Here is a 27,850-nt window from a genome sequence, read left to right as displayed (position 1 = left end):
CCCTCTCATCCCCACCCCTGCTGCCCTCATATCCCCACCTCCTGTGCCCTCATCATCACCCCCCTCCTGCTGCCCTATCATCACACCCCCTCCTGTGCCCCCCATAAATCCCACCTCCTGCTGCTGCCTCATCTCCACCCCTGCTCCCCCTTCTCATCACCACCCCCCGGCCCCCCTTTCATTTTATCCACCCCTCTGCTCCCCTCATCACCCCACCCCTGCTGCCCTCTCTCATCCCACCTCCTGCTGCCTCATCATCACCACCCCCTGCTCCCTCATCTCCCACCTCCTCCTGCTCCCCTCATCATCACCACCTCCTGCTGCCTTTTAATCACACCCCCCTGCTGCCTATCATCACCACCTCCTGCTGCCCCCCATCATCACACCCCTGCTGCTCCCTCTCCACCCCCTCCTGCCCTCACAATCACCACCCCCTGCTGCCCTATCTCACCCCCTCCGCTGCCTCATCTCCCCACCTCTGCTGCCCTCACATCACCACCCCCCTGCTCCCCTTATCATCCCACCCCCTGCTGCCCTCACATCACCACCCCGGCCCCCTCATCATCCACCTCCGGGTGCCCATATCCCCCCCTCCGCGCACCCCCCCTCTCCCCCGCGCCTTCATCCACCCCCCGCTGCCTATACCCACCCCCCTTGCTGCCCTCACATCACAACCCTCCGTGCCCTCACATCCCACCCCCTGCTGCCCACTTCACCCCCCTGCTGCCCTTCCACCACCCGGGGGCCCCCACATCACCACCCTGCGCCCCACAAAAAACACCCCTGCTGCCCTCATCTCCCCACCCCCTGCTGCCCCTAAACCCACCTCCCCGCCCTCTATCCCCAAAACCTTTTTGGCCCCCCAATCCCCCACCACCCCCTGCTGCCCTCCATCACCACCTCCTGCGCCCTATCTCACCCCCTCCTGCTGCCCTCATCATCATCACCACCTCCTGCTGCCCTCATCATCATCACCACCTCCTGCTGCCCTCATCATCATCACCACCTCCTGCTGCTGCCCTCATCATCACCACCTCCTGCTGCCCTCATCATCATCACCACCTCCTGCTGCCCTCATCATCATCACCACCTCCTGCTGCTGCCCTCATCATCACCACCTCCTGCTGCCCTCATCATCATCACCACCTCCTGCTGCCCTCATCATCACCACCTCCTGCTGCCATCATCATCACCACCTCCTCCTGCTGCCCTCATCATCACCACCTCCTGCTGCCATCATCATCACCACCTCCTCCTGCTGCCCTCATCATCACCACCTCCTGCTGCCCTCATCATCATCACCACCACCTGCTGCTGCCCTCATCATCACCACCTCCTGCTGCCCTCATCATCATCACCACCTCCTGCTGCCCTCATCATCACCACCTCCTGCTGCCCTCATCATCACCACCTCCTGCTGCCCTCATCATCACCACCCCCACCTGCTGCCCTTATCATCACCACCTCCTGCTGCCCTCATCATCACCACCTCCAGCTGCCCTCATCATCACCACCTCCTGCTGCCCTCATCATCACCACCTCCTGCTGCCTTCATCATCACCACCTCCTGCTGCCCTCATCATCACCACCTCCTGCTGCCCTCATCATCATCCACCTCCTGCTGCCCTCATCATCATCACCACCTCCTGCTGCCCTCATCACCACCACCTCCTGCTGCCCTCATCATCATCACCACCTCCTGCTGCCTTCATCATCATCACCTCCTGCTGCCATCATCACTGGAGTGTAACAAACAATACATAAGGCCAGTGTTCCACGGACGTCGTCCGAGGTATATCATCAGGAAACAATTAACCCAGTAATTCCTTCCTCCATTAACAACACGTGATCATCATTACTAATGTGTACACGCCTGAACCTAGTTTGGTCAGCGGCCTGGATGGCGGTTGTTCAAGCCAGCTTGTGAGATGCACACACAACCCCTGAGGGTTATAACTTGTATCCTGGCATAAACCAGGTCTCTGACACACACAAAGGATGGGATACACCAGGTCTCTGACACCCACACAGGATGGGATACACCAGGTCTCTAACACCCACACAGGATGGGATACACCAGGTCTCTGACACCCACACAGGATGGGATACACCAGGTCTCTGACACACACACAGGATGGGATACACCAGGTCTCTAACACCCACACAGGATGGGATACATCAGGTCTCTGACACCCACACAGGATGGGATACATCAGGTCTCTGACTCCCACACAGGATGGGATACATCAGGTCTCTGACTCCCACACAGGATGGGATACATCAGGTCTCTGACTCCCACACAGGATGGGATACATCAGGTCTCTGACTCCCACACAGGATGGGATACATCAGGTCTCTGACTCCCACACAGGATGGGATACATCAGGTCTCTGACTCCCACACAGGATGGGATACACCAGGTCTCTAACACCCACACAGGATGGGATACACCAGGTCTCTAACACCCACACAGGATGGGATACACCAGGTCTCTAACACCCACACAGGATGGGATACATCAGGTCTCTGACACCCACACAGGATGGGATACACCAGGTCTCTGACACACACACAGGATGGGATACACCAGGTCTCTAACACCCGGACAGGATGGGATACACCAGGTCTCTAACACCCACACAAAGGAATGTAGGCAGGTAAACGCCCGCTTAGCCTGGCTACTGTCGAGGAGAGGTCGGATTTATCAGAGAGCCGCGTCTACACGACCTGTTGTGGAGGTCGCCAAGTGACGCCGTCCACCTCTGATGTCAAAGATCTCTTTACCAATATCCCTGCAGACGAGGGGGCTGTCGAAGTCATGTGGAGAGCCATAAACAAACTGAATGACAAGGATCTGCTGGTTTCAGTGACGGAACTCGAGTTAAAGTCGTAACGCTGGGCGTCAGGTTCGGGCCTTCCACGTCTAATGGTGAGGAATTTCCACAACACACAGTGTGGACCTGCGATGGGTCGACCCATAAGTGCGGTCTCATGCGCTAGAAAAGGATCATTTTTACCCGGGTGGAGGAGCCTCCGAGATGAGGGGACGTTGGTGATGTCTTAGTGGTCACAGATAACAACATGAGTCTGGTACGTGAACGTCTGAAAAGTGCAAGTTCTAATATTGAGTTTATTTACTGAAGAGGAAGAAGACGGACGCGTATCGTTCTATGACTGTAGTTACAGGAGGACAGATCAAGGGACCAAAGTCGCACAGTATACCAAACCAAAACGAAGGAAGACGATTTTGTCTTTTCTTTTCTTTCTTTCGTCACACAGTGAGACGGTAAAGCCTGAGGTGGTGACAAGGATTCTTCCTCAGAGCGTGGAAGATTTGCCGCAATGAATATCTGGATGAAGAAACTACAGGACGTAATGAAGACGTTTGGGAAGCTGGCCTACCACCAGGGGGTCTGCTGGTGCATTTTAAAGTCCAAGGCCATGAGAGTCATGGAAAGGATAAGGCTAGGCATGAGATGATAACATCGAAATGAGGAAAAGTATGGTAGTTCCCAGCTCATGACACACCTGGCATAACTGACTATTTAAGGAACTTCTCGTCAGCACTGGGAAAGAAGACTGGTGAACAATAAGGCCCAACAATAAACTGGAAGAAGACAGTATAGTATACTAGATACCGTGTAGCGGATGCTGTGGGGTTTGATATAGTGACTGGTCGAGAAATGATGATGGAGGAGGTATGTGAAGGCTGGATGGATGATCCAGAGTCAGAGTTGACATCTCGGGTCTTACACTAAAGCACCGAAGAAAAAAGGGCCGTGCAAAGAGCTTGTATTCTTTTGGAAACTTCCTCAAACACCTGAACAGGTTCTCTGCCGTGGTCGAGAGCAGCTACGGTCACTAACGCTAACTGCTTCACCATGGACGCCCATGGAAAGAGACAAAAGTCATACGGTTCTTACAGCATTTATGTAGCATCACATTTTTTGTTTTATGAATTTCTTTTTAAAAGCGATTTTTTTTTTTAATCATACGCGGCGGATTACTGACAGGTTAGGTAATTACCTACTCTTCTTCCACCACTACTTCAGAGGACTTAAAGACTTTCCCTCATGGGGGAAAAAAAAGATTGTTCTAGTAGACACGCAGGGGGAGTGGAGGCAGCGCCACGCGATCCTTCACCACACTGGAGCCACGAGCCCTCCGGCCAGTCCAGCTGGACCGGACGGTCACAGGCCCGAGTTCCTCCTCCGTCAGGAGCAAGAGGTGCGAGTTACATAATGTCGGGATGTTCTTGAAATCAACTCGCCGTTGCTCCAGTGATGATGTGAGTGTATTTAGATCACATAACAACACCCAGACCTTCCATTTAGGGAGGACTTTCCGCAAACTCTGTGCTAGAGTTGCCCTTTGCCAGTGGCCTTTTAAGGGTGAGCTTCTAAAGGCTCAGAAGCAGCAATGGAGTTCTCTAGTTATGGAAAATCTATTGCTGTGGCCAAAGCCGTGTCATCGGTGGCTTTTTAAACATGATATAAAAGTGATGTGTTCTTATTTGATGCTGTTCTTTGTGATGTAGTGATTAACTTTTCATCATATTAGCTGTTTAGTTTTTATTATTTTTTTAACAGCTTTTCTGTTCAGCCACAGAGGATGACATGATCAAACGTCCAAACGTATGGAATAGATATCCCTTATCATCACGACCGAGACAGGTCCCTTCATCTGAAGATATGACTCGATAGGAACATCCTCTTATCTGAAGAAGAGGAGAAGGTGGTTCTTAACGAGAAACGAACGAATTTGTAACGAGGATGCGAATGATAAAAAGAGTCAGGGAATTTACCCAAAATACTGCGATTGCCCAGCGAGAATGGCTGGAGAAGAGCCTTTCTCGTGTCGCTGTTGTGTTCCAATAATGTTCCTTGGGCCGTAAATCGAAACCCGACGGTGATAGTCTTGTACGCCTGTAAAAAGTTAGGCTTTACGTGTATACGGGTTGATTTAGACAAGGTGCATACGGGTTTATCATCAGGTTATTTAATTAGTTAATATTTTCGTTAGCATTTGACGTTCTGAGGCAAATAAATCCTGAAGTATTGGTGGTAGAGGGAAAGGGGCGCGAGGTGGGGTGAATGGCGGCCTGGCAGGCAGGTTGGTAATGGCACGTCGCGTTCTCTTCATCGCTTCTGATCGCCTCCTACGATCGCCTCCGGGAGTTCTCAAGCGAGGGAGGGACGGAGGGAGGGAGGGAAGGGAGAACGTGAAGGCCAGGGACGGAGGGAGGGAAGGGAGAACGTGAAGGCCAGGGACGGAGGGAGGGAAGGGAGAACGTGAAGGCCAGGGACGGAGGGAGGGAAGGGAGAACGTGAAGGCCAGGGACGGAGGGAGGGAAGGGAGAACGTGAAGGCCAGGGACGGAGGGAGGGAAGGGAGAACGTGAAGGCCAGGGACGGAGGGAGGGAAGGGAGAACGTGAAGGCCAGGGACGGAGGGAGGGAAGGGAGAACGTGAAGGCCAGGTTCACTTTCTTCAATCTTTGTCCATATTTCCTTGAGCAATGTTGAACCCAACACTGTCTGTACAGAAGACACGAGATGACTGGTTCTCCCCCGCCAACACCACGACTCATGCTATACAGTTCGTCACATCATCTAGTTATTATTATTTTCTAATTCATCACACGCCCCCCAAAAAAAAGATTAAAAAAAAAGATCATAAATAGAGCTTTTTGGATAATTGTCACAACGTTTATTCTAAAACTATAACTCATTAAATGCAACAGTCAGTGCCTTGCGGACACCAGATAATCCACGATTTTGCCTGAATTTGAACATTTTTTCTTATTTCCATTTCATTTTAAAGGAAGTATATTACCGGGTTGGGGGGATGTTACCTGTACGTACAGCCAGGCAAACAAAGGACGGTCGAGACGACCACCACGACCCAGCGCTACACGCCCGACACACCATCACACTGGCCTTTGGAGCCACTGTATCTGTGACGCCGATATCCCAAGTGGTAACGGAAGCGTGACTGCGATGTTGTGATTATATATATATATATATATATATATATATATATATATATATATATATATATATATATATTATCCCTGGGGATAGGGGAGAAAGAATACTTCCCACGTATTCCCTGCGTGTCGTAAAAGGCGACTAAAAGGGGAGGGAGCGGGGGGCTGGAAATCCTCCCCTCTTGTTTTTTTTTTTTTTTTCTCAAAGAAGGAACAGAGAAGGGGGCCAGATGAGGATATTCCCTCAAAGGCCCAGTCCTTTGTTCTTAACGCTACCTCGCTAACGCGGGAAATGGTGAATAGTATGAAAGAAAGAATAATAATAATGATAATAATAATAATAATAATAATAATAATAAAAAAAAATTAATAATAATAATAATAATAATAATAATATAATAATAATAATAATAATTATTAAGATAATAACAATGATAATAATAATAATAACAATAATAATAATAATAATAATAATAATGATAAAATTAATTTTTTTATTATACTTTGTCGCTGTCTCCGTGCAACATACAGTCTACCAGACGACCACTGCTCCTGCCCTGTATGTCAACATACAGTCTACCAGACGACCACTGCTCCTGCCCTGTATGTCAACATACAGTCTACCAGACGACCACTGCTCCTGCCCTGTATGTCAACATACAGTCTACCAGACGACCACTGCTCCTGCCCTGTATGTCAACATACAGTCTACCAGACGACCACTGCTCCTGCCCTGTATGTCAACATACAGTCTACCAGACGACCACTGCTCCTGCCCTGTATGTCAACATACAGTCTACCAGACGACCACTGCTCCTGCCCTGTATGTCAACATACAGTCTACCAGACGACCACTGCTCCTGCCCTGTATGTCAACATACAGTCTACCAGACGACCACTGCTCCTGCCCTGTATGTCAACATACAGTCTACCAGACGACCACTGCTCCTGCCCTGTATGTCAACATACAGTCTACCAGACGACCACTGCTCCTGCCCTGTATGTCAACATACAGTCTACCAGACGACCACTACTCCTGCCTTGTATGTCAACATACAGTCTACCAGACGACCACTGCTCCTGCCCTGTATGTCAACATACAGTCTACCAGACGACCACTGCTCCTGCCCTGTATGTCAACATACAGTCTACCAGACGACCACTGCTCCTGCCCTGTATGTCAACATACAGTCTACCAGACGACCACTGCTCCTGCCCTGTATGTCAACATACAGTCTACCAGACGACCACTGCTCCTGCCCTGTATGTCAACATACAGTCTACCAGACGACCACTGCTCCTGCCCTGTATGTCAACATACAGTCTACCAGACGACCACTGCTCCTGCCCTGTATGTCAACATACAGTCTACCAGACGACCACTGCTCCTGCCCTGTATGTCAACATACAGTCTACCAGACGACCACTGCTCCTGCCCTGTATGTCAACATACAGTCTACCAGACGACCACTGCTCCTGCCCTGTATGTCAACATACAGTCTACCAGACGACCACTGCTCCTGCCCTGTATGTCAACATACAGTCTACCAGACGACCACTGCTCCTGCCCTGTATGTCAACATACAGTCTACCAGACGACCACTGCTCCTGCCCTGTATGTCAACATACAGTCTACCAGACGACCACTACTCCTGCCTTGTATGTCAACATACAGTCTACCAGACGACCACTGCTCCTGCCCTGTATGTCAACATACAGTCTACCAGACGACCACTGCTCCTGCCCTGTATGTCAACATACAGTCTACCAGACGACCACTGCTCCTGCCCTGTATGTCAACATACAGTCTACCAGACGACCACTGCTCCTGCCCTGTATGTCAACATACAGTCTACCAGACGACCACTACTCCTGCCTTGTATGTCAACATACAGTCTACCAGACGACCACTGCTCCTGCCCTGTATGTCAACATACAGTCTACCAGACGACCACTGCTCCTGCCCTGTATGTCAACATACAGTCTACCAGACGACCACTGCTCCTGCCCTGTATGTCAACATACAGTCTACCAGACGACCACTGCTCCTGCCCTGTATGTCAACATACAGTCTACCAGACGACCACTACTCCTGCCTTGTATGTCAACATACAGTCTACCAGACGACCACTACTCCTGCCTTGTATGTCAACATACAGTCTACCAGACGACCACTACTCCTGCCTTGTATGTCAACATACAGTCTACCAGACGACCACTGCTCCTGCCCTGTATGTCAACATACAGTCTACCAGACGACCACTGCTCCTGCCCTGTATGTCAACATACAGTCTACCAGACGACCACTGCTCCTGCCCTGTATGTCAACATACAGTCTACCAGACGACCACTGCTCCTGCCCTGTATGTCAACATACAGTCTACCAGACGACCACTGCTCCTGCCCTGTATGTCAACATACAGTCTACCAGACGACCACTACTCCTGCCTTGTATGTCAACATACAGTCTACCAGACGACCACTACTCCTGCCTTGTATGTCAACATACAGTCTACCAGACGACCACTACTCCTGCCTTGTATGTCAACATACAGTCTACCAGACGACCACTACTCCTGCCTTGTATGTCAACATACAGTCTACCAGACGACCACTACTCCTGCCTTGTATGTCAACATACAGTCTACCAGACGACCACTGCTCCTGCCCTGTATGTCAACATACAGTCTACCAGACGACCACTGCTCCTGCCCTGTATGTCAACATACAGTCTACCAGACGACCACTGCTCCTGCCCTGTATGTCAACATACAGTCTACCAGACGACCACTGCTCCTGCCCTGTATGTCAACATACAGTCTACCAGACGACCACTGCTCCTGCCCTGTATGTCAACATACAGTCTACCAGACGACCACTGCTCCTGCCCTGTATGTCAACATACAGTCTACCAGACGACCACTACTCCTGCCTTGTATGTCAACATACAGTCTACCAGACGACCACTGCTCCTGCCCTGTATGTCAACATACAGTCTACCAGACGACCACTGCTCCTGCCCTGTATGTCAACATACAGTCTACCAGACGACCACTGCTCCTGCCCTGTATGTCAACATACAGTCTACCAGACGACCACTGCTCCTGCCCTGTATGTCAACATACAGTCTACCAGACGACCACTGCTCCTGCCCTGTATGTCAACATACAGTCTACCAGACGACCACTGCTCCTGCCCTGTATGTCAACATACAGTCTACCAGACGACCACTGCTCCTGCCCTGTATGTCAACATACAGTCTACCAGACGACCACTGCTCCTGCCCTGTATGTCAACATACAGTCTACCAGACGACCACTGCTCCTGCCCTGTATGTCAACATACAGTCTACCAGACGACCACTGCTCCTGCCCTGTATGTCAACATACAGTCTACCAGACGACCACTGCTCCTGCCCTGTATGTCAACATACAGTCTACCAGACGACCACTGCTCCTGCCCTGTATGTCAACATACAGTCTACCAGACGACCACTGCTCCTGCCCTGTATGTCAACATACAGTCTACCAGACGACCACTGCTCCTGCCCTGTATGTCAACATACAGTCTAACCAGACGACCACTGCTCCTGCCCTGTATGTCAACATACAGTCTACCAGACGACCACTGCTCCTGCCCTGTATGTCAACATACAGTCTACCAGACGACCACTGCTCCTGCCCTGTATGTCAACATACAGTCTACCAGACGACCACTGCTCCTGCCCTGTATGTCAACATACAGTCTACCAGACGACCACTGCTCCTGCCCTGTATGTCAACATACAGTCTACCAGACGACCACTGCTCCTGCCCTGTATGTCAACATACAGTCTACCAGACGACCACTCCTCCTGCCTTGTATGTCAACATACAGTCTACCAGACGACCACTGCTCCTGCCTTGTATGTCAACATACAGTCTACCAGACGACCACTGCTCCTGCCCTGTATGTCAACATACAGTCTACCAGACGACCACTACTCCTGCCTTGTATGTCAACATACAGTCTACCAGACGACCACTGCTCCTGCCCTGTATGTCAACATACAGTCTACCAGACGACCACTGCTCCTGCCCTGTATGTCAACATACAGTCTACCAGACGACCACTGCTCCTGCCCTGTATGTCAACATACAGTCTACCAGACAGTCACTCCTGCCCTGGATGAGCCACTGAACTGAGGTCACTGTGTATGTGTGTCACTATGAGTCCCATCCAGTGATGGGTTCCCTCCAACCTCACAGAATGTGTATGTCAGGAGAGGGGGCGCCAGGATCTGGTGAATGTACTAAGGCATTGAAGCAGGAGAGGCCAGGTTCTGATGCACACGGAGCCTGGATCTTGAGAAGGTACTGAATCAATTACTGTGGCAGGAGGGAGAGGGAGGTGGCCAATATCTGACGAAAGTAGTAAGTCTATATTCATACGCCGTGACACCAAGCGGGAGGCGGTGTCTTGCAGCAGCAGCCGAGCTTCGCCTCCTACCCTGCTTCGGTCTGCCTCAGGCAGGCACCGACTGATAAACAAAACTGGATCTGCATAATGTGTAGCGATTCATCCGACCCAAATAGTTGGGGAGATCACGCACGCGGCGCCCACGACGGCGGAACTTGCCTCGTTACTCTCCGCAGCGCCGCGGACCGAGAAAGAACAACAACTTTTGAGCCAGTTCGGGAATCGATATGACGCCAAGGATATACGGAGAGGCGCTTCTTAAACCGCTACATGTGCACATCACCAGCTGAGATCTTGCTGTCCTAGCCCGACCCACTGGCTGTCAAGGAGAGATAAAAGTTGTGTTTCCTCCCAGCCCAGCCTAGCAGTGTGTCGGGAACGCCTAGGAATTATGTTTCTGAGATCGGGCAACAAGGAACCTCCTGAGGGGCGTTGTAATGTGGACCCCCCCCCGGATTACTCCTGCTGGGGGCGGTGGGTTCATGGTTCGTCCCACCTCACACAGTAGTCCTAGGACTTTGGCCAGATATTGCCAAGCGGCTACTCACACGTTTTCTATCATAAACATGATGGAAGGAACATGAGTTGATGGGAGGGCCTCATGCTGATATGGGTTGATGGGAGGGCTTCATGCTGATATGGGTTGATGGGAGGGCTTCATGCTGATATGGGTTGATGGGAGGGCTTCATGCTGACATGGGTTGATGGGGAAGGCTTCATGCTGACATGGGTTGATGGGGAAGGCTTCATGCTGACATGGGTTGATGGGTAAGGCTTCATGCTGACATGGGTTGATGGGTAAGGCTTCTTGTTGACATGGGTTGATGGGTAAGGCTTTCTGCTGACATGGGTTGATGGAGAAGGCTTCTTGCTGACATGGGTTGATGGGTAAGGCTTCATGCTGATATGGGTTGATGGGTAAGGCTTCATGCTGACATGGGTTGATGGAGAAGGCTTCATGCTGATATGGGTTGATGGGGAAGGCTTCATGCTGACATGGGTTGATGGGGAAGGCTTCATGCTGACATGGGTTGATGGGGAAGGCTTCTTGTTGACATGGGTTGATGTGGAGAAGCTTGCTAGCCATGAGTGAGGACATGATAATATATATCATTCCCAAAACTCTTTCCTAATCATGAGAGAGAGAGAGAGAGAGAGAGAGAGAGAGAGAGAGAGAGAGAGAGAGAGAGAGAGAGAGAGAGAGCTGTCACACGACAGCCCAGAACGAAAACTGAATCTGATTTTCACTTTAGCTACAACTATTTTATTCAGATATTAGGAGTTGAGTGATCAACATAACTCCTTCTTTTTTTCCCCCCCCTCGAGAAATGAAACTTATCTTGAACATAATCAGCGTTGCTGGAATTTTCAGCCAAAGATTTTTGAGATCTTATTAGATCTTGATGTAATTCAGCCGGAGCTTCAAGGCAATTAGAAACGACCTTTGTCTGCGTTGACATAGTTCACGGCAGCTGGAACTATCTGGCAACTACACAACCCCCGTCTCATCATGGCTATATTACATACGATATATTTATATCTATCTATCTATCTATCTATCTATCTATCTATCCTCCCCTCTCGTTTTTTTTTTTTATTTTCCAAAAGAAGGGACAGAGAAGGGGGCCAGGTGAGGATATTCCCTCAAAGGTCCAGTCATCTGTTCTTAACGCTACCTCGCTAATGCGGGAAATGGCGAATAGTTTGAAAGAATATATATATATATATAAATATATATATATATATATATATATATATATATATATATATATATATATATATATATATATATATAATTAAGTCAGGTATCAATTTAGCGACCAGCTTCAAGCGGTAGATAAACAGTTGGGTTGACTGTGGGCCGACTTCTGCGCCCAGGATTCAAACTCGCGTGGACCCGTGCTTGAATTCATGGTCAGTAACGCTAGCTAATACAATACTTAATAATTAAATATATATATATATATATATATATATATATATATATATATATATATATATATATATATATATATATATATATAATATATATATATAACGATGTTTGGGACTTTGATACAACCAATCATTTATTTTTTATTTGTCATTACTTCGTTAAGACAAATGTGTGTGTGTGTGTGTGTGTGTGTGTGTGTGTGTGTGTGTGTGTGTGTGTGTGTGTGTGTGTGTTTGGATGGGTGGGGGGGGGGATGGAGCGTTTACAAGTGAATTACACACCGACCGTACATACATGTGGTGGCTAAACGGACGTAATGAGCGAGTCACGAACGGAGGCACTCTTAAAGTCGCTAATCCATCCATTCCCCTCCACGAACGCACACCTGATGCCGTAAACGTAACGTCTGAAGGAAACTGTGTAGAATTCTGTGAACCAAAAATGACGCAGTAAGAACGCTGGTGCTACTACTCCAGGACGAGATGGTCGCGTGTCATTTTAGCAGAGGTGAATTTCGACGGAGGCCAGGCAGGCGAGCTGGCTGTGACGGAGGCCAGGCAGGCGAGCTGGCTGTGACGGAGGCCAGGCAGGCGAGCTGGCTGTGACGGAGGCCAGGCAGGCGAGCTGGCTGTGACTGAGGCCAGGCAGGCGAGCTGGCTGTGACGGAGGCCAGGCAGGCGAGCTGGCTGTGACGGAGGCCTGGCAGGCGAGCTGGCTGTGAAGGAGGCCAGGCAGGCGAGCTGGCTGTGACGGAGGCCAGGCGTTCGTGTCGCTTCGTGGGCCGTCGTGTGGTAGGTGTGGTGGGCGAGCCTTGGTGAGGTATGGTGGGAGGAGAGAAGGGAGGATTGTGGGATGGTGTGTACCAGGTGTAGTGGCAGTGGCAGGAGGATTGTGGGATGGTGTGTACCAGGTGTAGTGGCAGTGGCAGGAGGATTGTGGGATGGTGTGTACCAGGTGTAGTGGCAGTAGCAGGAGCATTGTGGGATGGTGTGTACCAGGTGTAGTGGCGGTGGCAGGAGGATTGTGGGATGGTGTGTACCAGGTGTAGTGGCAGTGGCAGGAGCATTGTGGGATGGTGTGTACCAGGTGTAGTGGCATGAGTACCCCAGATGACCCAACACCACTACGTGCCTACCACAGTAAAACCCTACAGTACACACGTACTAACCCCTCTCTCCCACAGCCCCCTCGTATTTCAACCAGGATCGGATGGGGCGTCTCCTCTCCTCCCACCCACAACCGTCTCCCACCACGCAACGGACGCCCACACTCGACCCTTTCCCCCACCACCAGACAAACGCCCACATCAGGGCCCGCTGTGCATCTCTCCGGGGCGCGTTCTATCACAGTGTGTCATTTCAGATAAGAAAGTTAACTATCCAGCACTGTGTGTATATGTGTGTGTGTGTGTGTGTGTGTGTGTGTGTGTGTGTGTGTGTGTGTGTGTGTGTGTGTGTGTGTGGTGACCTTGCCCGAGGGGTGGTCTAGTGGGCCTTCGTCTGTCATCTGTCTCCCTCCCTGTGTCCACGGAGGTGCACGTCCACGGGGCAGGGTCACATCGTACGAGTCAAGAAAACGCGAACTTTTATGTTGTCTCGAGAGACCTTGAAGCCCCCGCGCCCTCCACTCGTCCGCAGGCGCTGCTACCGACTGGGATCTGAAGTGCCACCGTACCAGACCCATGACGAAGACCATAACATGTAGGTGAAGGTGGAGGTGTGTGTGTGTAGGTGAGTGGGTGTGTGGGTGATAGCTAGCCCTCCCCTCTCTCTCGTCCGTCGGCTATGGCCTTGTTCTATACGTGACGTCCACTGACTCTTGACATTTTCCCTGATGCACTCTTAATTAACCACGTCTCCTACCCGGAGCCAGAGTTAATAACATATCATTAATGCAGGGAGATCACGTGAGTGCTTGCCTCTATGCAGACGTACACATATACACCTGTCAGTGTGACTAGAGTTACTCACAGGTGTTGGGCATTGACGAAAGGTCTGTGAAAGACACGGAAGGCAGGTGTGCACAGGATGATGTGGTCGGCTTGGGGATGGAAAGCACAGGTATGGAGCCATGCACATGCACAGTGCACATTGCACAATGGAGAGCATGGGAGCATGCGCCGTCATACGGTCCTCTTGACATGAACTGTGTGTGACCATTTTGGTCATACGGTCACACCAGGGATGGCGCTGTCTGTTGTTGCTGTCACCAGGGATGGTGAAGTCTCATGCCGCTTTTTACTGCTATCACAGGAGGCAGGGGTCTGTACTGCTGCTATCACTGGAGGAGGCAGGGGTCTGTACTGCTGCTATCACAGGAGGCAGGGGTCTGTACTGCTGCTATCACAGGAGGAGGCAGGGGGTCTGTACTGCTGCTATCACAGGAGGCAGGGGTCTGTACTGCTGCTGCCATCACAGGAGGCAGGGGATGTGTACAGCTGCTGCCATCACAGGAGGCAGGGGATGTGTACAGCTGCTATCACAGGAGGCAGGGGTCTGTACTGCTGCTATCACAGGAGGCAGGGGTCTGTACTGCTGCTATCACTGGAGGAGGCAGGGGGTCTGTACTGCTGCTATCACAGGAGGCAGGGGTCTGTACTGCTGCTGCCATCACAGGAGGCAGGGGATGTGTACAGCTGCTGCCATCACAGGAGGCAGGGGATGTGTACAGCTGCTATCACAGGAGGCAGGGGTCTGTACTGCTGCTATCACAGGAGGCAGGGATCTGTACTGCTGCTATCACAGGAGGCAGGGGTCTGTACTGCTGCTATCACTGGAGGCAGGGGTCTGTACTGCTGCTGCTATCACAGGAGGCAGGGGTCTGTACTGCTGCTATCACAGGAGGCAGGGGGTCTGTACTGCTGCTATCACAGGAGGCAGGGGGTCTGTACTGCTAGTGCTATCACAGAAGGCAGCAGGGGGTCTATCCAGGCCTGGAGGCGAGGGCGTGAGAACCTTCTCTCCCACCCGTGTCTTAATATCACATCTTGCCTCACAGAAACAACATTTCCTTCTTTCCTCTTTCTTTAACTAAGCCAATTTTACCCCCTCCTCGTTAGCCTCACACTCGCAGCAGCTTCGTTAAACGGATTTCCTTCATCGGGGGGACCATTTTTTTCCCCCCCCTTCCCTCGCAGGTCCACATTTCGTTGATATAAAGAATACTTCCATGATTCTCGTTCATACCGCCTCTTGTGTGTCTGTCATAGCAATGTGTATAGCTATGTGTCATAGCATTGTATAGCTATATGTCTTCCTTGCCTCACTTAGATGGTACTGTTTTCTAACGTTTAGATTTAGAGTTTCACACCTGTGCTGTTTGAAGTGAAGTTGACACCTGTTGTTTAAGGTTAGTTGAACACCTGTTGTTTGAAGTTAGTTTAACACTTGTTGTTTGAAGTTAGTTTAACGCCTGTTGTTTGAAGTTAGTTTGACACCTGTTGTGTAACGTTAGTTGAACACTTGTTGTTTGAAGTTAGTTTAACACCTGTTGTTTGAAGTTAGTTTGACACCTGTTGTGTAACGTTAGTTGAACACCTGTTGTTTGAAGTTAGTTTATCACCTGTTGTTTGAAGTTAGTTTAACACCTGTTGTTTGAAGTTAGTTTAACACCTGTTGTTTAACGTTAGTTTAACACCTGTTGTTTAACGTTATTTAACACCTGTTGTTTGAAGTTAGTTTAACATCTGTTGTTTAACGTTAGTTTAACACCTGTTGTTTAACGTTATCTAACACCTGTTGTTTAACGTTATCTAACAAATGTTGTTTGACGTTAGTTTAACACCTGTTGTTTTTAAAGTGAGCTTCACAACTGTTGTTTAAAGTCAGCGTCACACCTGTTGATTTGTTTAGTCGTTTAAAGTCACTTTCACATCTCTCTTTTAAAGCTACTGTCACTCTTATCGTTTAAAGCTAGCTTCACACCTATCGTTTAAAGCTAGCTTCACACGTGTCGTTTAAAGCTAGCTTCACACCTGTCGTTTAAAGCTAGCTTCACACCTGTCGTTTTAAGCTAGTTTCACACCTGTCGTTTAAAGCTAGCTTCACACCAGTCGCTCAAAGCTAGTTTCACACCTGTCGTTTAAAGCTAGCTTCACACCTGTCGTTTAAAGCTAGCTTCACACCTGTCGATTAAAGCTAGCTTCACACCAGTCGTTTAAAGCTAGCTTCACACCTGTCGTTTAAAGCTAGCTTCACACCTGTCGTTTAAAGCTAGTTTCACACCTGTCGCTTAAAGCTAGCTTCACACCTGTCGTTTAAAGCTAGCTTCACACCTGTCGTTTAAAGCTAGCTTCACACCTGTCGTTTAAAGCTAACTTCACACCTGTCGCTTAAAGCTGCTAGTTTCACACCTGTCGTTTAAAGCTAGCTTCACACCTGTCGTTTAAAGCAAGATTCACACCTGTCGTTTAAAGCATGTTTCACACCAGTCGTTTAAAGCTAGCTTCACACCAGTCGTTTAAAGCTAGCTTCACACCTGTCGTTTAAAGCTAGTTTCACACCTGTCGTTTAAAGCAAGTTTCACACCTGTCGTTTAAAGTCAGCTTCACACCTGTCTTTAAACATCAATTGTTTAATGTTAATTTCACACCTGTCTTTTGTAACAGATGCATCTATTACGCCCCAGACGTACCCTCGTTAAACCAAAAGGAATCTCTGTTAACGGCAAGACGTATTCTTTGTCTTTCGTTGATAAAACATTTGTCGTTAATACTGGTACCATAGTTCAAACTATCGTTGATCACACAGTCCCATCGTGGCTACTTGTACATTCGTTGCTTCGTTTGACAAATATTCCACATTCTAAATTTCGTCCTTCCATCCTCGTTAATCATGCTATATCAGACGTACGTAATGACCCCGAAATCCTGTTTTCGTTAACCCGCATCTCAGCTTCGTCATTGCCACAGTTGAAACTTCGTTGAATCTACGGTTCCGGCCTCGTTAATCCCAGTCTCGTTCTCGTGCACTCTGGTGTCGTTAATCCATGTTAATCCCTACACCCTTAGAATAATCCCTCACCAGCGATAATCCCAAATGACTAATCCTTTTCGACTAATCCCCTCTCCTAATGCAATCCCGTTTCCTCAAAACCCATTAATCCTGTCTACAAATCCCATTAATCCCATCTTCCCGGCCCGTTAATCCCAAGTCCCTAATCCGTACAGTATTAACGTTTTCCCAGGACGGTCCAGGAGGACAAACGTTTTCCTAGAAAGGGCCAGAAAGATAACGTTTTTCCAGGAAGGTCCAGGAGGACTAACGTTTTCCCAGGAAGGTCCAGGAGGACAAACGTTTTCCCAGGAAGGTCCAGGAGGACTAACGTTTTCCCAGGAAGGTCCAGGAAGACTAACGTTTTCCCAGGACGGTCCAGGAGGACAAACGTTTTCCCAGGAAGGTCCAGGAGGACTAACGTTTTCCCAGGAAGGTCCAGGAGGACTAACGTTTTCCCAGGAAGGTCCAGGAGGACTAACGTTTTCCCAGGAAGGTCCAGGAGGACTAACGTTTTCCCAGGAAGGTCCAGGTGGTTAATGTTTTCTCAGGAAGGTCCAGGAAGATAACGTTTTTCCAGGAAGGTCCAGGAAGATAACGTTTTCCCAGGATGGTCAAGGAGGACAAACGTTTTCAAACGTTTAGACTTTCCTAGTCTTTGTAAGGGCTGGAAAGGCGCTCCAGACTTTACAGTGTGTGTGTAATTACCTCTCCATATGTGGGCAGGCAGTACTACACCCGCGAAGCCTGTATCTTGTGTGTGTGTGTGTGTGTGTGAGAGAGAGAGAGAGAGAGAGAGAGAGAGAGAGAGAGAGAGAGAGAGAGAGAGAGAGAGAGAGAGAGAGAGAATTTGTGTTACTGGTAGAGTTTTTTTTTTACACTCCTGTTGCCCCGTCTCTTTACTTTTATATATGATGTGATTATTACACGAAAGTGCACTTGGGAACTTATCGTGTTTCATTTTCCCCGTGGACTCATAGGAATATATATATATATATATATATATATATATATATATATATATATATATATATATTGGAAAGGATCACAATTTTGCGCGTGATCAAGATATTCCTATGAGTCCACGGGGAAAAAAAATGAAACACGAAAAGTTCCCAAGTGCACTTTCGTGTAATAATCACATCATCAGGGGAGACACAAGAGAGAAATATGACATGTTTACCAAATGGCGTCCTAGCTTCGTCTCTTCGATGTATACCAACTGACTGTTATATTTCTCTCTTGTGTCTCCCCTGATGATGTGATTATTACACGAAAGTGCACTTGGGAACTTTTCGCGTTTCATTTTCCCTGTGGACTCATAGGAATATATATATATATATATATATATATATATATATATATATATATATATATATATATATATATATATATATATATATATATATACACACGGTGTTTCATACCCCACAGAGTCATGTGTACAGCTAGGTACGGTGTTTCAGACCTCACAGTCAGGTGTACAGCTAGGTACGGTGTTTCAGACCTCACACTCATGTGTACAGCTAGGTACGGTGTTTCAGACCTCACAGTCAGGTGTACAGCTAGGTACGGTGTTTCAGACGTCACAGAGTCGTGTGTACAGCTAGGTACGGTGTTTCAGACCTCACAGCCAGGTGTACAGCTAGGTACGGTGTTTCAGACCTCACAGAGTCATGTGTACAGCAAGGTACGGTGTTTCAGACCTCACAGAGTCATGTGTACAGCTAGGTACGGTGTTTCAGACCTCACAGAGTCATGTGTACACCTAGGTACGGTGTTTCAGACCTCATAGGTCAGGTGTATAGCTAGGTACGACGTTTCAGACCTCACAGTCAGATGTACAGCTAGGGACGGTGTTTCAGACCTCACAGTCAGGTGTACAGCTAGGGACGGTGTTTCAGACCTCAAAGAGTCATGTGTACAGCTAGGTACGACGTTTCAGACCTCACAGTCAGGTGTACAGCTAGGGACGGTGTTTCAGACCTCACAGTCAGGTGTACAGCTAGGTACGGTGTTTCAGACCTCACAGTCAGGTGTACAGCTAGGTACGGTGTTTCAGACCTCACAGAGTCATGTGTACAGCAAGGTACGGTGTTTCAGACCTCATAGGTCAGGTGTACAGCTAGGTACGGTGTTTCAGACCTCACAGTTATGTGTACAGCTAAGTACGACGTTTCAAACCTCACAGTCAGATGTACAGCTAGGTACGGTGTTTCAGACCTCACAGTCAGGTGTACAGCTAGGTACGGTGTTTCAGACCTCACAGTCAGGTGTACAGCTAAGTACGGTGTTTCAGACCTCATAGGTCAGGTGTATAGGTAGGCGAGGTATAACACACTCACCCAGACCCGTTCATCTTGGGTCACATGTTACCCGCCGGTAATGGCCTGTAATTTGACCTCTCTCGGCGTGACTCTGACCCGGGGGCCATAATAACGCCGCTTGTCTCATATTCCCTGAACGAGGGGTAATTACCGGCAATTATACCAGCATCATCGTCATCATCATCATCATCACAGCCACAGTAATTAACGCCATGCCAGCAATCCCGTAGGAAGAAGACGTCGAAAAGCGTTTACTTGTCACTCCCGTAATATATATATATATATATATATATATATATATATATATATATATATATATATATATATATATATATATATATATATATATATATTATCCCTGGGGATAGGGGAGAAAGAATACTTCCCACGTATTCCCTGCGTGTCGTAGAAGACGACTAAAAGGGGAAGGAGCGGGGGGCTGGAAATCCTCCCCTCTCATTATTTTTTTTTAATTTTCCAAAAGAGGGAACAGAGAAGGGGGCCAGGTGAGGATATTCCCTCAAAGGCCCAGTTCTCTGTTCGTAACGCTACCTCGCTAACGCGGGAAATGGCGAATAGTTTGAAAGAAAGAATATATATATATATATATATATATATATATATATATATATATATATATATATATATATATATATATATATATATATATATTATTTTCATTATTATCAATATTATTATACTTTGACGCTGTCTCCCGTGTTAGTGAGGTAGCGCAAGGAAACAGACGAAAGAATGGCCCAACCCACCCACATACACATGTATATACATAAATACCAACACACACACATATACATACATATACATTTCTTCGTATATATACATATACAAACACAGACATTATACATGTACATATTCATACCTGCTGCCTTCATTGATTCCCGTCGCCATCCCGCCACACACAAATAGCATTCTCCCCCCCTCCTCCCGATCCTCCTTCTCCAGCGAGGTAGCGCCAACAGAAGACAACAAAGGCCACATTTGTTCACACTCAGTCCCTAGCTGTCATGTGTAATGCACCGAAACCACAGCTCCCTTTCCACATCCAGGCCCTACAAAACTTTCCATGGTTTACCCCCAAACGTTTCACATGCCCTGGTTCAATCCACTGACAGCACGTCGACCCCGGTATACCACATCGTTCTAAGTCACTCTATTCCTTGCACGCCTTTCACCCTCCTGTATGATCAGGCCCCGATCGCTCAAAATCTTTTTCACTCCAACCCTCCATCTCCAATTTGGTCTCCCGCTTCTCCTTTCCTCCACCTCTAACACATATATCATCTTTGTCAGTCTTTCCTCACTCATTCTCTCCGTGTGGCCAAACCATTTCAACACACCCTCTTCTGCTCTCTCAACCACACTCTTTTTATTACCTCACATCTCTCTTATCCTTTCATTACTTACTCCATCAGAACACCTCACACCACATATTGTCCTCAGACATTTCATTTCCAATACATCCACCCTACTCCGCACAACCTTATCTATAGTATATCCTTTGCAACCATATAACATTGTTGGAACCGCTATTCCTTCACATACCCATTTTCGCTCTCCGAGATAACGTTCTCGCCTCCCACACATTCTTCAACGCTCCCAGAAGCTTCGCCCCCTCCCCCACCCTGTGACGCACTTCCGCTTCCATAGTTCCATCCGCTACTAAGTCCACTCCCAGATATCTAATACACTTTACTTAATCCAGTTTTTCTCCATTCAAACTCACCTCCCAATTAACTTGTCTCTCTACCTTACTAAACCTAATAACCTTGCTCTTATCCACATTTACTCTAAACTTTCTTCTTTCACACACTTTACCAAACTCAGTCACCAACTTCTGCAGTTTCTCACCCGAATCAGCCACCAGCGCTGTATCATCAGCGAACAACAACTGACTCACTTCCCATGCGCTCTCATCCACAACAGACTGCATAATTGCTCCTCTCCAAAACTCTTGCATTCACCTCCCTAACCACACCATTCTTAAACAGATTAAACATCTGGAGACATCACGCATCCCCGCCGCAAACCGACATTCACTGAGAACGAATCACTTTCCTCTCTTCCTACTCGTACACATGCCTTACATCCTAAATAAAAACTTTTCACTGCTTTTTGTAACTTACCTCCCACACCATATACTCTTAAAACCTTCCACAAAGCATCTCTATCCACTCTATCACATGCCTTTTCCAGATCGATAAATGCTACGTACAAATCCATATGCTTTTTTAAGAACTCTTCACATACATCTTTCAAAGAAAACACCTGATCCACACATCCTCTACCACTTCTGAAACCACACTGCTCTTCCCCAATCTGGTGCTCTGTACATGCCTTTACCCTCTCAATCAATACCCTCCCATATAATTTCCCAGGAATTCTCAACAAACTTACTTCTCTGTAATTTGAACACTCATCTTTATCCCCTTTGCCTTTGTACAATGGCACTATGCACGCATTCCGCCAATCCTCAGGCACTTCACCATGATCCATACCTACACTGAATATCCTTACCAACCAATCAACTACACAGTCACCCCCATTTTTAATAATTTCCACTGCAATACCATCCAAACTCGCCGCAAAGCTTTCACTACCAATATATATATATATATATATATATATATATATATATATATATATATATATATATATATATATTGGGAAGGATCACAATTGAGCACGTGATCAAGTATATTCCTATGAGTCTACGGGGAAATGAAACACGATAAAATCCCAAGTGCACTTTAGTGTAATAATCACATCATCAGGGGAGACACAAGAAAGAAATGTAACTGTTAGTTGATATACAACGAAGAGACGTCGCTAGGACGCCATTGGATAAACAAGTCACTTGTTTACCAAATGGCTTCCTAGCGATGTCTCGTCGTTGTATATCAACTGACCGATATATTTCTTTCCTGATGATGTGATTATTACACGAGAGTGCGCCAGGGAACTTATCGTGTCTCATTTCCCCATGACTCATATATATATATATATATATATATATATATATATATATATATATATATATATATATATATATATATATATATATATATGTTGGAAAGGATCACAATTTTGCGCGTGATCAAGATATTCCTATGAGTCCACGGGGAAAATGAAACACGAAAAGTTCCCAAGTGCACTTTCGTGTAATAATCACATCATCATGGGAGACACAAGAGAGAAATGGCATCCTAGCTTCGTCTCTTCGATGTATATCAACTGACTGTTATATTTCTCTCTTGTGTCTCCCCTGATGATGTGATTATTACACGAAAGTGCACTTGGGAACTTTTCGTGTTTCATTTTCCCCGCGGACTCATAGGAATATATATATATATATATATATATATATATATATATATATATATATATATATATATATATATATATATATATATATATATATTTTTTTTTTTTTTTTCAAACTTTGTCGCTGTCTCCCGCGTTTGCGAGGTAGCGCAAGGAAACAGACGAAAGAAATGGCCCCCCCCCCCATACACATGTATATACATACGTCCACACACGCAAATATACATACCTACACAGCTTTCCATGGTTTACCCCAGACGCTTCACATGCCTTGATTCAATCCACTGACAGCACGTCAACCCCGGTATACCACATCGCTCCAATTCACTCTATTCCTTGCCCTCATTTCACCCACCTGCATGTTCAGGCCCCGATCACACAAAATCTTTTTCACTCCATCTTTCCACCTCCAATTTGGTCTCCCTCTTCTCCTTGCTCCCTCCACCTCCGACACATATATCCTCTTGGTCAATCTTTCCTCACTCATCCTCTCCATGTGCCCAAACCACTTCAAAACACCCTCTTCTGCTCTCTCAACCACGCTCTTTTTATTTCCACACATCTCTCTTACCCTTACGTTACTCACTCGATCAAACCACCTCACACCACACATTGTCCTCAAACATCTCATTTCCAGCACATCCATCCTCCTGCGCACAACTCTATCCATAGCCCACGCCTCGCAACCATACAACATTGTTGGAACCACTATTCCTTCAAACATAGCCATTTTTGCTTTCCGAGATAATGTTCTCGACTTCCACACATTCTTCAAGGCCCCCAGAATTTTCGCCCCCTCCCCCACCCTATGATCCACTTCCGCTTCCATGGTTCCATCCGCTGCCAGATCCACTCCCAGATATCTAAAACACTTCACTTCCTCCAGTTTTTCTCCATTCAAACTCACCACCCAATTGACTTGACCCTCAACCCTACTGTACCTAATAACCTTGCTCTTATTCACATTTACTCTTAACTTTCTTCTTCCACACACTTTACCAAACTCAGTCAACAGCTTCTGCAGTTTCTCACATGAATCAGCCACCAGCGCTGTATCATCAGCGAACAACAACTGACTCACTTCCCAAGCTCTCTCATCCCCAACAGACTTCATACTTGCCCCTCTTTCCAAAACTCTTGCATTTACCTCCCTAACAACCCCATCCATAAACAAATTAAGCAACCATGGAGACATCACACACCCCTGCCGCAAACCTACATTCACTGAGAACCAATCACTTTCCTCTCTTCCTACACGTACACATGCCTTACATCCTCGATAAAAACTTTTCAATGCTTCTAACAACTTTCCTCCCACACCATATATTCTTAATACCTTCCACAGAGCATCTCTATCAACTCTATCATATGCCTTCTCCAGATCCATAAATGCTACATACAAATCCATTTGCTTTTCTAAGTATTTCTCACATACATTCTTCAAAGCAAACACCTGATCCACACATCCTCTACCACTTCTGAAAACACACTGCTCTTCCCCAATCTGATGCTCTGTACATGCCTTCACCCTCTCAATCAATACCCTCCCATATAATTTACCAGGAATACTCAACAAACTTATACCTCTGTAATTTGAGCACTCACTCTTATCCCCTTTGCCTTTGTACAATGGCACTATGCACGCATTCCGCCAATCCTCAGGCACCTCACCATGAGTCATACATACATTAAATAACCTTACCAACCAGTCAACAATACAGTCACCCCCTTTTTTAATAAATTCCACTGCAATACCATCCAAACCTGCTGCCTTGCCGGCTTTCATCTTCCGCAAAGCTTTCACTACCTCTTCTCCGCTCACCAAATCATTTTCCCTAACCCTCTCACTTTGCACACCACCTCGACCAAAACATCCTATATCTGCCACTCTATCATCAAACACATTCAACAAACCTTCAAAATACTCACTCCATCTCCTTCTCACATCACCACTACTTGTTATCACCTCCCCATTTGCGCCCTTCACTGAAGTTCCCATTTGCTCCCTTGTCTTATATATATATATATATATATATATATATACACACATATATATATATATATATATATATATATATATATATATATATATATATATATATATATATATATATATATATATATGTGTATATATATATATATATATATATATATATATATATATATATATATATATATATATATATATATATATTATTTATCTTTATTACACTATGTCAATGTCTCCCACGTTAGCGAGGTAGCGCAAGGAAAGAGACGAAAGAATGGCCAAACCCACCCACATGTATATACATACACGTCCACACACGCACTTATACATACTTATACATCTCAACGTATACACACACAGACATATACATATAGACACATGTACATAATTCATACTGTCTGCCCTTATTCATTCTCGTCGCCACGCCACCACACATGAAATGACAAACCCCTCCCCCCGCATATGCGCGAGGTAGCGCTAGGAAAAGACAACAAAGGCCACATTCATTCACAGTCAGTCTCTAGCTGTCATGTATAATACACCGAAACCACTGCTCCCTTTCCACATCCAGGCCCCACAAAACTTTCCATGGTTTACCCCAGACACTTCACATACCCTGGTTGACAGCACGTCGACCTTGGTATACCACATCGTTCCAATTCACTTTATTCCTTGCACTCCTTTCATCCTCCTGCATGTTCAGGCCCCGATCACTCAGAATCTTTTTCATTCCATCTTTCCACCTCCAATTTGGTCTCCAACTTCTCCTCGTTCCCTCCACCTCTGACACATATATCCTCTTGGTCAATCTTTCCTCACTCATTCTCTCCATGTGACCAAATCATTTCAAAACACCCTCTTCTGCTCTCTCAACCACACTCTTTTTATTACCACGCATCTCTCTTACCCTTTCATTACTTACTCGATCAAACCACCTCACACCACATATTGTCCTCAAACATCTCATTTCCAGCACATCCACCCTTCCTCGCAGATAGCCCACGCCTCGCAACCATATAACATTGTTGGAACCACTATTCCTTCAAACATACCCATTTTTGCTTTCCAAGACAACGTTCTCGACTTCCATACATTTTTCAACGCTCCCAGAACTTTTGCCCCCTACCCCACCCTATGATTCACTTCCGCTTCCATGGTTCCATCCGCTGCCAAATCCATTCCCAGATATCTAAAACACTTCACTTCCTTCAGTTTTTCTCCAATCAAACTTACCTCCCAATTGACTTGTCCCTCAACCTTACTGTACCTAATAACCTTGCTCTTATTCACATTTACTCTCAGCTTTATTCTTTCACAAACTTTACCAAACTCAGTCACCAGCTTCTGCAGTTTCTCACCCGAATCAGTCACCAGCGCTGTATCATCAGGGAACAACTGACTCACTTCCCAAGCTCTCTCATCTACAACAGACTGCATATTTGCCTCTCTTTCCAAAACTCTTGCATTCACCTCCCTAACAACCCCATCCATAAACAAATTAAACAACCATGGAGACATCACACACCCCTGCCGCAAACCAACATTCACTGAGAACCAATCACTTTCCTCTCACACGAATCAGCCACCAGTGCTGTATCATCAGCGAACAACAACTGACTCTTTTCCCAAGCCCTCTCATCCACAACAGACTGCATACTTGCCCCTCTCTCAAAAACTCTTGTATTCACCTCCCTAACAACCCCGTCCATAAACAAATTAAACAGCCATCTAAACATCACGCACCGCTGCCGCAAACCGACATTCACTGGGAACCAATCTCTTTCCTATCTTCCTACTCGTACACATGCCTTACATCCTTGATAAGAACTTTTCACTGCTTCTAGCAACTTACCTCCCACACCATATACTCTTAATACCTTCCACAAAGCATCTCTATCCACTCATTCATATGCCTTCTCCAGATCCATAAATGCTACATGCAAATCCATCTGTTTTTCTAAGTATTTCTCGCAAACATTCTTCAAAGCAAACACCTGATCCACACATCCTCTACCACTTCTGAAACCACACTGCTCTTCCCCAGTCTGATGCTCTGTACATGCCTTTACCCTCTCAATCAATACCCTCCCATATAATTTCCCAAGAATACTTAACAAACTTATACCTTTGTAATTTGAACACTCACCTTTATCCCCTTTGCCTTTGTACAATGGCAGTATGCATGCATTCCGCCAATCCTCAGTCACTTCACCATGAACCATACACACACTGAATATCCTTACCAACCAGTCAAAAACACAGCCACCCCCTTTTTTGATAAATTCCACTGCAATGCCATCCAAACCCGCTGCCTTGCCGGCTTTCATCTTCTGCAAAGCTTTTACTACCTCTTCTCCGTTTACCAAATCATTCTCCCTGACCCTCTCACTTCGCACTCCACATCGCCCGAAACATGCTATATCTGCCACTCTATCATCAAACACGTGTGAGAAACTGCAGAAGTTGGTGACTGACTTTGGTAAAGTCTCTCTCTCTCTCTCTCTCTCTCTCTCTCTCTCTCTCTCTCTCTCTCTCTCTCTCTCTCTCTCTCTCTCTCTCTCTCTCTCTCTCTCTTTACCACCAGGAAAAGGTTATGTACGCACTCCCAAAATCATTAGCTCACTACGTTAGTGTCTGTGAAAACTTCCGTGCGAGGGACAAGGAACTGACTTTGTGTCTTTGTCCTCTCTCGGTTTTGTGAAAAGGCATTTGACAAAATATACCAAAGGATGTTTTTTTTAAGTACAGAAAGAAGCGAGGGTGAACGTTAGCGGGGTGGGGAAACAGGGAGGTATGAGAATGGGTAGAAGGAGCAAGTC

This window comes from Panulirus ornatus, chromosome 33 (assembly GCF_036320965.1).
Source record: "Panulirus ornatus isolate Po-2019 chromosome 33, ASM3632096v1, whole genome shotgun sequence".
Taxonomy (NCBI): Eukaryota; Metazoa; Arthropoda; class Malacostraca; order Decapoda; family Palinuridae; genus Panulirus; species Panulirus ornatus.
This window is presented reverse-complemented; position numbering follows the sequence as displayed.